Raw genomic sequence first — 14,526 nt, forward strand, 5'->3', positions numbered from 1 at the left:
CACTCCCCTCAACTGCCAGCAACAGTTGTGCTCAGCTACTCACAGCTGCTCACAACTGCTCACAGCAACTCACAACTGCTCACAGCAACTCACAGCTGCTCACAACTGCTCACAGCAACTCACAACTGCTCACAGCAACTCACAGCTGCTCACAACTGCTCACAGCAACTCACAACTGCTCACAGCAACTCACACCAAATCACAGCTGCTCACAGCAACTCACAGCTGCTCACAACTGCTCACAGCAACTCACAGCTGCTCACAACTGCTCACAGCAACTCACAGCTGCTCACAACTGCTCACAGCAACTCACAGCTGCTCACAACTGCTCACAGCAACTCACAACTGCTCACAGCAACTCACAGCTGCTCACAACTGCTCACAGCAACTCACAGCTGCTCACAACTGCTCACAGCTGCTCACAGCTGCTCACAGCAAATCACAGCTGCTCACAGCTACTCACACCTCTCATTATTGAAGTTTGCTGCTTTATTTTGCACGTGCAAACTACTCGAGGTCAGCATCAGCAGTGAACAGCAACATCTGATATCCCGAGGCTCTGACCTGACCACGTGACCCTCAAGGGGCGCACAACCTGTCCACCCGCCACCCTTCGTCGTGTGCTGCCAGGCACTGCTGGGATTCCTCCTCCCTCTTCTGTGTCTGTCTCTCATTCATCGCTGTGCAAAGAACAGGTCGTCGCCTTGTTATCTGTTGCCAGGATGTCAGAGCGATGTCAGCTGCTGATCCCGGCTCACGATGGCCATTTGACTATCGTTGACGACAAATTCACTTCAAGCTTCTGTGCGGCAAAGCGAGCTTTGACAGACTGAGCTCTGCTCACCCTTCTCGTGATGTTAAAGGTCACTTACGGCGACGACGAACAGCTTTAGCAATTCTGTCGACAATCTCCTCCTCATCTCCATGGAAATGAAACGGAGTTCTCTGTTGTGGGGTACATGACATCGCCAACAGAGGGTCGCGTGAATTCCATCAGTTGAGGATGGTGAGAGAGAACAGTGCCTAGTCTAGAGAGAGAACAGTGCCTAGTAAAGACAGAGAACAGTGCCTAGCAGAGAGAGAACAGTGCCTAGTATAGAGAGAACAATGCCTAGTAAAGACAGAGAACAGTGCCTAGCAGAGAGAGAACAGTGCCTAGTATAGAGAGAACAATGCCTAGTAAAGACAGAGAACAGTGCCTAGCAGAGAGAGAACAGTGCCTAGTAGAGAACAGTGCCTAGTATAGAGAGAACAATGCCTAGTAAAGACAGAGAACAGTGCCTAGCAGAGAGAGAACAGTGCCTAGTAGAGAACAGTGCCTAGTCCAGAGAGAAAGAACAGAGTAGAGAGAGAGAACAGTGGCCAGGGACCACTTACACCTGACAAAAAAACAGCGCGCGCCACGTGTGTGACGTCAGCCCCGGTGCCAGACCTGATCCATCAAGTTGTCCGACGGCGGGGGACAAATGTAACTCGGACAGCAAGATGGCCATCACGACTCCCATATCTTGCCGAACATCACATGTTTCCGCTCCTAAGCCCCTAAACCCTGCTATGCCCACGCAGCCCACCCACATCCATAATACTCATAACAGATGAAGCAGCCGATCACATCACACGCAGACATTTGTAGCCGACGCTGACAGGTACCACTGTCTGGCCTTCACTCATCCTTAATGGTAGTGAGCAGTGGCAGTGGCTGACATCACGTGACTCCTTGTCTCACCAACTGCTGCAGCTGGCAGCTGTGCTGTAGTACAGCTGGCATGGGCCACACTAGGCTGTATGTGTGGGAGTGTCACACTGTGAGTACAAGTGGGAGGGGCAGACTGTTACTGAGTTGATGGATAGACAGGATGTGTTGGAGGGTAGGTGGGAGGACAAAGTGTGAACAAGGGAAGGATTACTGTGTACATAGGAAGACAAAGTGTGTACAAGGGAAGGATTACTGTGTACATAGGAGGACAAAGTGTGTACACAGGAGGACAAAGTGTGTACATAGGAGGACAAAGTGTGTACACAGGAGGACAAAGTGTGTACACAGGAGGACAAAGTGTGTACATAGGAGGACAAAGTGTGTACACAGGAGGACAAAGTGTGTACATAGGAGGACAAAGTGTGTACATAGAGGACATGTGTACACAGGAGACAAAGTGTGTACATAGGAGGACAAAGTGTGTACAAGGGAAGGATTACTGTGTACATAGGAGGACAAAGTGTGTACAGGGAAGATTACTGTGTACATGGAGGACAAAGTGTGTACAAGGGAAGGATTACTTGTAGTGGGAGAGGCAGAGCGCAGAGTGTGTCGGGGAGGAATGGTGTAGCTGTGTAACAGACTGTACACCTGTGAGTGAGCATCGTGTTACCAACAGACACACTGGTGTCAGGAGGGGCAGACAACTGCGGTGCGTACCTTCACGGTTGTCTGTCTCGCCACCATTACGGTGAGTGTCGTGATAAAACGTTTCTCTGACCTTGTGTCGTGGGTCAAAGTTGAGAGTTCGAGCTGAGAGTGGAGACCTGCGATGTAGATGGCCTGGCTAGTGTGGACAGGGATCACATTACCTTTGACACTTTATAAATTATTCATCGTAATCCGCAGCCAGAGGATGACAGAGCGATCTTTATTGCGTCTGCCTGGAAAAACTTATTATATATATAGAGAGAGACAGAGAACAGATAGGTAGAGACAGAGAACAGATAGGCAGAGAGAGAGAGACAGAGAACAGATAGGTAGAGACAGAGAACAGATAGGCAGAGACAGAGAACAGATAGGTAGAGACAAATGTGCAAACACACGCGCACACACAGAACAAGCTGTAGCAGACAGAAGAAAGACACACACACACACTTGTATTTAGCATGAAGCACAAAACGACAAAAGCGTGCATACACACAGCCAGGTACTCAGACAGACAGACAGACAGACAGACAGACAGACAGACAGACAGACAGACAGACAGACAGACAGACAGACAGACAGACAGACAGACAGACAGACAGACAGACAGACAGACAGACAGAGAAGCACTGTATTTAGAAGAGACAGAGACAGTGCCTACAGTTGTAGACATGATCACAAAATCTCACTCTCTCGATCCTTGGCCAGTCTACGTCTGGCAGACAACCCCTTCATGTGGTTGTCTGCCCATGTCGCTGTCTCCTCTTCTTATTCGTCATTGCATGGTGCGACAGGGTGAGGTGTGACCATGCGACATGATGGCAGGTGTAGGCTGAGTGTGACGATGTGAGACGAGCTTTGTGTTTTGTTTTCAAGTTCCGCTGTCATGATGACATGCAGGTAAAATGACGCGATGGTTCACGTGAGTACATTAGTTAATGTTAGAGTGAACAGATGGCGTCATTAGTTCCATTGTGATGTGGCGAGAGATTCATTGCACAGAGTTTGAAGTGCGGTGCTGTCAGCATGTCCGTTATGAACCTTCACCTTTGTCGCAGGTCATTGACCTCAAGTATTTGACGCGGGGACGGTTTTGCCCTTGAATTGCTTGTGGTCTGGTGGTGTCGGCCCCTGACTCGTCTGTAGTGATGACATGTTGGCCCCCGACCTGTGTAGTGATGGCATGTTGACCCCTGACCTGTGTGTAGTGATGACATGTTGACCCCTGACTCGTGTGTAGTGATGGCGTGTTGACCCCTGACCTGTGTAGTGATGCACGCTTTTGTGTAGCAGACCGATGGACTACTTGCTAAGAACACACAGCTGCCTGCGCCCCATGAGGACCAGCCAGGCGCCCAGACGGCAGACGTGCCAAACAGTGCGAAGCTCTCACAGACAACACATTGGGGCCAAGATCTCCATTTTACACGAGAGAACACCAAGAGATACTTCATGGTGCCGAGCCACAATTGTTACCCGGTGTCTTTATTAGCCGGAGATGGTTTGAGGGGGGGAGGGGAAGGGGAGGACTCTGTGATCCCGAATAGCCGAGACACTGCACAGTCAAGCCTGAGCGCTCCAAACCCGATGAGACGAAAGCCAGCGCCGTGTCTTAGAGAGAGCAGCGGTCATTGATCTGTCTGCTGGGGAATGGCCACAGTTGCCGCCACGCCTCCAGAGATGCAGACAGCACACCTCCGCAACTGTTAATGTAATGTGCTAACCGGACACATTAGCAACAGGAGAGACGAACGCAAAGTGACGAGGTCAATGACCGCCAAGCCACAGGGTGTTGGCACCACCGCCGAGATTGTCAACATCCATCAGCTGGTGTGCATGGGTGCGTGTGCACACTGGGAGACAGTCACAGGGGTTGAGACACAGTCAGCAGACTGTTATACATCAGTCACAGGGTTAGACACAGTCAGCAGACGTGAGACAGTCAGGTCACAGGTTTAGACTGTGAGACAGTCAGGTCACAGGGTTAGACAAGTCAGCAGACTGTGAGACAGTCAGGTCACAGGTTTAGACTGTGAGACAGTCAGGTCACAGGGCTTAGACACCGTCAGTCAGAAGATATCTACTAAGGGCATGCTGGCCAAGCTCTAGCTAGAGGCATGGTCCAAGTTCCACATGGTCCGATGTGACGAATGTGTATTGTACTGGTACCCCAGTACACAAGTACCGAGTCGTTCCAGCTTCTGCCACCCAGAGAAAGCTGATGGCAGTTGTACAACTTTGCCATTGACAGTATTTGACAGGCAAGGATCCCATTCTCCACAGGATCCAACAACATTATCGTCCTTCATGTCCTTAAAGACAGGATGAGCCGAAGGGTAAATAAGTAATAGGTAAGAAAGTGTGATGGTCCTGATGTCGATGTCGATGTTAGATGTCGATACGCCATCCACACTATGGCCAAACAGCAGGCTACAGACAGACAGACAGACAAAGTGCCGCAGCTGTACAGCTGCTCAAGTGTCTTGGTGTCAAAGTCACGGTTAAGTGTTTGCACGTTGCTGTGTGAAAGCCGTAGAACTGTCGTGACGTCAAAGACGTTAAACGTTTCTGTTAACGCCGTCGTTTTGCGGACAGCACTCAGACGACGTGCGGCAAGATGAGGACGCAATGAAACGCAACGACCAAAATATTTTCTGTCCTTGACAGACAGTTGACAACGCTGTTGACAACATTGTTGACAAGGCCGTGATATTATTGTCGATAATGGGGTTGACAGTTAATGTGAAATGCTGTTGACGATTGCTGTTGGCGAGTGACGAGAGAAGTAGTTGCTCTGCCATCAGATATTGCAGCCTTGTGGCCGGCTGGCAGGTGATGGCGAGGATCGCGTGAAGCAGACGGACATGCGGCTTATGGAGGGCTAGCCTCCCCACACCACCACAAAGCGGAGGACACTGGACACCTAGCCTTGTCACCACAACTGATTGGTGTGCACAGCCACTGTACCACTGGTAGCCACCACCGCCAGTGACAATCAATTTCAATTGTGGAGGTTATCAAAGCTCACGCATCAACATCCGCCCTCGCTATCGATCCCAGAAAAGCTAAGACATGGGTAAGGACCGCGAGTGTGGGGGAGGAAAGTGGGGGATTCAGCTTACAGTGACTCATTTCCCCAGAACAGATGTCTCCAGACCACAAGCACAGACTGTCGAAAACATCGTCTCCCAGCCTCTTACAGTCGGCAGTCCCTGTAACCTGTCCAGCAGTAATTATTCCCATCCAGCTGTCAGTGTAATTATTCCCATCTAGCTGTCAGTGCAATTATTCCCATTCCAGATGTCAGTGTAATTACTCCCATCTAACTGTCAGTGTAATTATTCTCATCCAGCTGTCAGGGCAAGTATTCCCATTCCAGCTGTCAAGGCAATTATTCCTCAGCCAGCTGTCAGGGCAATTATTCCCATTCCAGCTGTCAGTGTAATTATTCCTCATCCAGCTGTCAGTGCAATTATTCCCCATCCAGCTGTCGGTGTAATTATTCCCATCCAGCTGTCTCGCACAACAATGCAAACTTTGCAAATAGCAGCCACTCCAGGACATGCTAGGGTGAGGTGAAGATCACTGATTATCAAGCGTCACCACAGTGACATGATACGACATAGACAAGGTATTGTCCAGACATGAACACAAAGCGAGGTATTTACTGACATGACATAGCACCACAAGGTATTTACTTCGACATGACATAGCACACACAGGTATTTACTGACATGACATAGGCGCACACACAGGTATTTACTGACATGACATAGCACTCACAAGGTATTCCTATGAACATCACTCACAAGGTATTTACTGACATGACGATCAGGCACACGACAGGTATTTACTGACATGACATACTGCACTGGTCAACGAGATTGTATGGCACTGCACACTGGTAGCGGGCACCGCATGACGTAAACATAGAGCCCAGAGTGTGTCACAGACTTTGTTCACGTGGCCGACAAGACAACGTCAGACAGTGTGTCACGACTTGTTCACGTGGCCACAGACAGTCAGACAGTGTGCTCACGACTGTTCACGGTGGCATATAGACAGTCAGACAGTGTGTCACGACTTGTCACTTGACCACAGACAGACAGACAGTGTCACGCACTTGTCACGTTGCCCACAAGACAGTCAGACAGTGTGTCACGACTTGTTCACGTGTGCCATAGACAGTCCGACAGCACACAGACAGGACTTGCGTAGCCGACTGTCACTGGCCACAGACACACAGACGTGTCACGACTTGTTCAGAGTGGCATAGAGACAGTGACCAGTGGATCACCGTGTGTCAACGACTTGTTCACGTGGCCACAGACAGTCAGACAGTGTGTCACGACTTTTCAACCGTGTGCCACAAACAGTCAGAGTGTGTCACGACTTGTTACGTGGCCGACAGTCAGACAGTGTTCACACTTGTTCACTTGGCCACAGACAGCAGACAGTGTGTCACGACTTGCTTCACTTGACCATAGACAGTCGGACAGTGTTGTGGTCACACTTTCACTGTGCCACCCTAGACAGCAGACAGTGTTCCATTGTTCACGTGTGCTCACGTCCTCGGACAGTACCACTTATATCAGAGACAGTGTGTCTACGACTTGTTCACGTGGCCACAGACAGTCAGACAGTGTGGTCACGACTGTTTCCACACAGACAACAGCATGTTCACGACCTTGTTCCGGCCATAGACAGTCGAGACAGGTGGCATGGGTGCCACAGACAGCAAAATGTCCGACTTGTCACTTGTTCACTTGCCACAAACACACAGAACAGTGACAGGGTCGCTGTGTACGTAGTGCCACCAGACATCAGTTGGGTCACAGAACAGAATCAGGGTCACACTGTCCGGGCCACAGACAGGTGTCACGACTTGTTTGGCACAGCAGACAGATCAGACAGTCACGGCTTGTTCACTGTCCATAGACAGCAGACAAGTGACTGGGCATACACTTGTTGTTTCACGTGGCCACAGACAGTCAGGTGGTTGTCACTTGTCAGTAGACAGTGTGACGGACTGTTCACCTTGGCCACAGACAGTCACAGACACAGTGTGTCACGACTTGTAGTCACTTGCCACCACCAACAGTCAGTGACAGTTGTGTCACGACTTGTTCACGTGGCCCTAGACAAAGACAGGTGGTCACGACTTGTTTCACTTGGCAAGACAGTCAGACAGGTGTCACGACTTGTTCCGGGCCAGCAGTCAGGACAGTGTTCAATGGCGACACATTGTTCACTGGCCACAATACAGTCAGACAGTGTCACGACTTGTTCACATGCCACAGACAGAGACAGTCACGACTTGTTCCACAATTGGCTCCACGCAGTCAGACAGTGTTCACTGACTTGTTCACGTGGCTAGATCGTCAGACAGTATGTGTCCACGACTCTCCGTTTCACTGTCAACAGTACCAGTGTCACGACTTGTTCACGTGGCACAGACAGTCACAGTGTGTCACACTTGTTCACGTGGCCAAGACAGCGTCGAAGACAGTGTGTCCACTTGTTCTTTGTCTTGGTGGCCACAGACAGTCAAGACTAGTGTTCAACGACTTGTTCACGTGCCACAAACAACATGTGTCCACACTTGTTCACGGCATACAGTCAACAGTGTCACGACTTGTTCACTGGCCATTCAGTCAGACGTTGGTCGACTGTTCACGTGGCGACAGTGTTCACGACTCACCATAGACAGTCAGACAGTGTTCCGACTTGTTCAAAACGTCGTTTTTTTTTTTTGGTTAGACAGTGTCACACTTGTTCACGTTGGCCACTGACAGACAGACAGTGTGTCACGATCTTGGCTTCATGCCATAGGCCACAAGACAGTGGTCACATTTTCACGTGCACAACAGTCAGACAGTGGTACACACTTGTTCACGTGCACAGACAGTGTGTCACGACTTGTTCACCCATGCCACAGCACAACAGTTGTCATTGTTCACGTGCCTTCAGTGTCCACGACCAAACAATTGGCCACAGACAGTCAGTGGTACGCAGACAGTCAGTGGTTCACATCCATGCCAGTAAGACTATTGATGCTCAGCTTCCAAGTCTAGACCCATAACCTCCACTCCTGAGATCTCGCCATATCTCGCCCACCCGCCATCAGACGGTCACCACCGCTCAGCCTTCAGCATCGGGCATGTCCCCCGCAAGTCGCGTGATAAACAAACTGTTTTTAAGCAGAGAAAGGAGACTGTCGCTATTGTGGGAAATAAACTCGTTGTTTCACATGGTCACCCCTCCATTGATAAATGGATTTTGTGTGAAAGTGAGTCACAGGTCGTGTCAAATAAACATGTAAACCTTGTGAACGACACCGTGACTTCTGCCTATCCATTTTTCCTGCACAACTGTCACGCGCAAGATTTTCTTTGTCTCACCACAGAAGTCTACATGTTCGTGACTATTTCGTGAATCCTGTTCAGTGCAATGATCTGTCTATTGGGGCTGAAATACTGCTCGTACAATTATTATTATTTATTATTATTATTATATTATTATATATTTCCTGAAATCATTCATCTCACAGCATCCCATCTACAACCTGTCACCTCATGGGCTCCAGCACTGACAGCGTGTTACAGGTTACCAGAACAGAAACCATAACAAGATGGCGGCCAAGAGGAAGACTGGCGTGAAGGAAGAAGGACGCGTGCCAGCACAGGGAGATCATCGATCCCTCCCGTGCTAACTGTATTACGAGCTTGATACTATTTTGAGCATGCTATGTTCAAGTTACATTGCGCACGCAGTCATGTGACTTATCGACGTAATTATAGTAAAAAACGTCATCACGAGTTAATCGTCACCTGTATTGGGGTCCCCGGTGGTACAGTGGTTACAACACACTCGCTGTCACCTGTACAGTGCGAGGGCTCTACCTTTAACATTCTCTGGAAAGTGTATTGACGTATGATTTGCGGGCGCGCCGACAGGGGATTCTCCTCCCTCCTTCCTTCATGCTGCGAATCACCTGTAGGTGAAGCACTCCTCCCCGCCTAACCAACGAGCAAAGTAGTTTGAGATGAGAGAACAGTTCTAGGCGCCGACACTGAGAGACAGTCCCCCTCCTCCCGCGTAACGCGCATCAAGCCGTCACCAGTGGCAACGATGAAGACAGACAACAGCGTGAATTGGATCTCACTTGACTGAGGACAGAAACGGGTGGATGCTGGCTGTGTCGATGATGTACCTACATGTGCAGTATAAGTATACGATCACTCATCACACATCATCATATCATCATCACAATCATCTAATCAATCATAAGTTCAATCATCATCATCATCACATCAACATCATCATAATGTATTGCGGGTGGGACTCTCCCATGACAGAGGCGGGATGCCAGTCACGTCCATCCACTGCATGGTGTGCGGCGCTCACGCGATCACGTGACAGTAAAATGCGGAAGGTAAGCCGCCGTGAGTCAGGGTCAGAGGCAGACATGTTGCTGCCAGCGAGTCATCAGCAGACGACGAGTAGCCACAAACATTTGTCACACCATAAACCCAGCACACTCGGCACCGGCGCTCTCATTTCAATTATTCAATCCCAAAGCGCAGCGGAAGGTCACCATCTACCTTCCCTCAGCGGATATCTTTAGCGATCGACACCATACCCTGGTGGTGTCACAAATATAATTCACAAATGGAGCTGTCGCCCTCTCCGGTCCTCGGTGCACTGCACGCTTGTTGCTTCCTGTGCTTGTAACACCGTTCATTACTCTCTCCTGTCACTACCAGACGCTTCTCGCATGTCACGTGCTGCAGTGTTCTCTCGGCATGTCACGAGCTGCTATTTCTCTCGCATGTCAGCGCTCAATGCTGGCTGACTGTGGAGTCAAACATGCTCAATGTACCTAATAAACTCTGTGGAGAGACCCACTTAAACCAGATGATGACTAGGATACAGGAGGATACAAAGGTGGAGGTGAGAGACCCACTCCCGTGCTACCAGATGATGACTAGGATACAGGAGGTTACAAAGGTGGAGGTCAGATGCACTTTACCACCCAGCTGTAGGCGGTGTAACCGAGATTAGTTAATCTAGTTCCACACCTTGCACGCCTGGCTGCTTGTAGAAAGCAGTGCGGGCCAACCTGGAGTGGTGTCGACACGGTGCATCTTTTATTGATCGCTGGAACCTTATTTGACTAGACACTCACCCACTCGCCCACACACTGATCGCATCGAGGTGCACAAGATGCGCTGCCCCTGGTGCGGCTACAGATGGCAGTCTTGTCTGGGTCTAGGACAAACAAAGATTTTCCTCCATTGAGCAATGCATCATGGAGTCGGCACAGCGCTGTCCCTTAACTTAGCAAACACTGGCTGAGGCCTAAAAGGCCCACAGCGATAATACAAGAAGATTAGTATCAACTCTAAGTCTAGTAACAGAAATGGTAAAATGAGAGTGGAGGGAGTAAATCCCACCATATCCCATTACTGTTCCTGTTTTTATTAGGACGCCATAGGAGTTGGAACGTGAATCTGATTTTATACACCCAGCAGGCATCACTATCTCTGACGCAGCATTCCTGTAAGCTGATGTCAGAGCAAGAAAGAACAGTCGCCGAGAACAAGATCTGAACCCAGGACATCCAACCCTCACTGTATGGTGACAGACCCTCGCTGAGTCTATTACTGAACGTATATAAAAGATATCAGACATGTGATGAGGGATACTGGTGTGACCTTCCACTAGAGCACAATTAAATAGACTCCAACTATCTAAACATCAATACATCCATGAGCGCTTGCAATGGAGAGATTCTGAATATTGGTGTTGGAACAGTCATTCTGTCCGTCAGACAAACTGCTAAACAATATTGCTGGAGGGGGGGACAAGGGGCGACTATGCTGCTTCTCTCGTCATAAGAAAGCAAAGTAAAGCCTAAGTGTGTCTTTCTCTCCTCTGTCTTCCTGCTCTTTCTGACTGCCCCTGACCTCTGAACAGTCAAAGACAGGACTGTTTCGTCAGGATTCCTCCACATGGACTCGGACCATGGTAATCAGACTATGTCTGCCATAACCAGAAAAACCCGGTTTCATGTTACTCTGACATCCTCATTGTGGATGTCACGAGGGAACACTGCTGTCTGTAAGGTACTTGAACTTCCGACAATCGTCTGCCTGTCTGTCTGTCTGCCTGCCTGTCTGGCTGCCGTCTGCCTGCTGCCTGCCTGTCTGTACTCCTGTCTGCCTGTCTGCCCGTCTGTCTGCCTGGCCCGTCTGTCTGCCTGTCTGTCTGCCTGCCTGCCTGTCTGTCTGCGTCTGTCATAACAGCACGCACTCGCATACTCATACACACACATACACACTTACACGTACACACACACACACCACCGCGCGCATAACAACACACGCTCAGTCACACGTACACGTTAACACACACGCAGCGCGTCTGATATGTCGGCTAGTGCATCACATAGGTGTGAGCGAGGGCCCTGTTTCAGCTGCTGCAAGCAAAGTTCATTTGTGTAGTACACAGCTCGCTTCTCCACGAGAGGACAAAGAGGAAGGTAAGGGAGGGAAGTGTTTTTTGCGTGCCACCGACAAGACTGTCCGGATTCGTACACCGGAATAAGAGAGCGGAGTAAGGGGCAATAATGCTCACGAGGAAGGAGCAAAGGATGACATAAGAAAAAGCGAATTAATGTGAAAGCAAAACAGCAGCCGAGGCCTGACGACTCTGTGGCGACTCCGGGAGCGAGGCGAGAGAGAGGCGAAGAGACAGAAAGTAGGGCCAACAAAATTACACAACTTGCAGACAGAAGCGCTTGCCGCACCTCGCTACGTTTGCGTGAACGCTGGAGAGAGAGAGAGTGAAGCAGAGAAATATAATGAAAAATCACTTCAACTATTTCTCTTGTAGCGCAAGAGGTACAAGTCAAGGGGCAATCCATTGGCGTCTGCTCCTATCACGTTCAGTCGAGTTCGGTATGCGGCACGCGCCGCGAGAGTTATGGCCTTGTAAGCACAAGCACGTGCCGCCTCGTTAATTGGCGCGCCCTCTACGGCACAGGCGAGGTAACTGGAGGCAAGGGAGGTCAGCGGTGGGACCGCAGATGGGAAAGGCGAGGCCGATTTCAGCAACTGCCGCCTGGCTGCGGGTGTGGAGGTGGGCTCACTGGCAGGCCAGTGTGGCTGATGAATTACCAGTGCGTGCAACTGGGCCGCGCAGGTCACGTGAAGCCAACAAGTTATAATTAGATCATCACGCCATCTGGAATAGTCGTGAAGCTTCGCGATGGCGACATTGCGGTCTTTATCATCACTTGCCTTGACCTTTGCACACAACACACAAGGTCTTCAGCTCCCAGACAGTGAGTCTGCTAGTCTGACAGTCTGTAGTTCTGGTCACGTGACTCTTAGCAGTGGACTGTGTCACAGGCAATGCTAGTACCCGTAATACTAGCAATGCTATACCTGTAATACCCCGGACTCTAGTCACAGCGCAATGCTAGTACCCTGTAATACTAGCAATGCTAGTACCCTGTAATACCCGGACTCTAGTCACAGCGCAATGCTAGTACCCTGTAATACCCGGACTCTAGTCACAGCGCAATGCTAGTACCCTGTAATACCCCGGACTCTAGTCACAGCGCAATGCTAGTACCCTGTAATACCCCGGACTCTAGTCACAGCGCAATGCTAGTACCCTGAAATACCCCGAACTCTAGTCACAGCGCAATGCTAGTACCCTGTAATACCCCGGACTCTAGTCTCAGCGCAATGCTAGTACCCTGTAATACCCCGGACTCTAGTCACAGCGCAATGCTAATTTACAATCTCTATTCACAATCCAACAAAGGAAGGATGTCAAATACAATATCAACTAATAGAGAAAAACACTGAAAATAAAGAAAAACATTGACAATAGAGAAAAACACAAACAATACAAAACCTCTAACAATAGAGAAAGCAATTGATGATAAAGACAAACACGAGAAGACACAATAGAGAAGACACTAACAACAGAAGAAAACCGTGACAGCGTGCACACCGTGCACATCAGATAGAGAGAAGTGTAGAACAAGTGTGGAACACCATCAGGAGGAGCAAGATGGACAGGGATGGGGAGTAGCTGTAGCCTAGCTACAGCTACTGTAGCCGGCTACAAATTTTGTAGCTTGTAGCTTAGCCGGGTACAAATTAAAAAAAAGTAGCTTGTAGCCGTAGCTACATTTTAGAAAGTAGCGTAGCTTGGCTACATGTTGGGGTACTTTCACGACTGTAGCACTCTAGTAGTGTACAAAGTATAATGTCTTTGGGTTGTAGATTTGCATCTATATTCCAGAATGTTCAGCACGGCAGCAATGTAAAAGATAGAATGTCTTTGTGCGAGGGAGGAAATGATGTTCAACAATGTAGCAATGTTCAAGGGTTAGGGTTAGGTGTCACTGCTCGGTGTCTTGACAGCCAGACACCACGTGTCTCGCACGCTCAGTAACCGGAAGTACCGGGTCGTCCATGTGGCGGGAGCGATTTGAAAACGAAGATGGACGTACCCATCAATTTCCAGCCTTATTTGAAATTTTTTACATTTTGCGAAGCCACAAAATGTGGTATAGTTTCAAATGCGAAGAATGGGTGCGGCAGCACAAAAAGTACTCAACGAACAAGACGTTACCGGCACCCCTGAGACAACTACCTTCCTGATGTCTGGATTGTCACAGAATGTCAGTGAACTGGACAAATATCCACGGTCAAACAAATTATTTGCGCACAAACACGTCTTGCAAGCAGTGCTGCGGTTGAGAAGATTGTTCATCTGGCAGGACTTATCATGACAAAGCTGCGCACTAGGTGACAGACAGCAACTTCGAGGCCAAAGTTCTGGTCAAATTCAATTCTATGAAGGACTAAAAGAATGTAGATTTGTTTTAAGGTTACCGGTACACTCCAAAAATTAAAATCCATATTTAAATATCTTTAAGGGTTTTTAAATATAGAGTAACAAAATAACATAAATACACACAAGTAATAACACTTCTAAAACTGTTTTGAGTACCTAAAGTGGAAAATTGTGACTTTAATCAACGTTTTTTGTTTCAAAACGTACAAGCATTTTTAAAACAAATTTACACAATACATAAA

Source organism: Pomacea canaliculata, linkage group LG14, assembly GCF_003073045.1.
Source record: "Pomacea canaliculata isolate SZHN2017 linkage group LG14, ASM307304v1, whole genome shotgun sequence".
NCBI classification, from domain to species: Eukaryota; Metazoa; Mollusca; class Gastropoda; order Architaenioglossa; family Ampullariidae; genus Pomacea; species Pomacea canaliculata.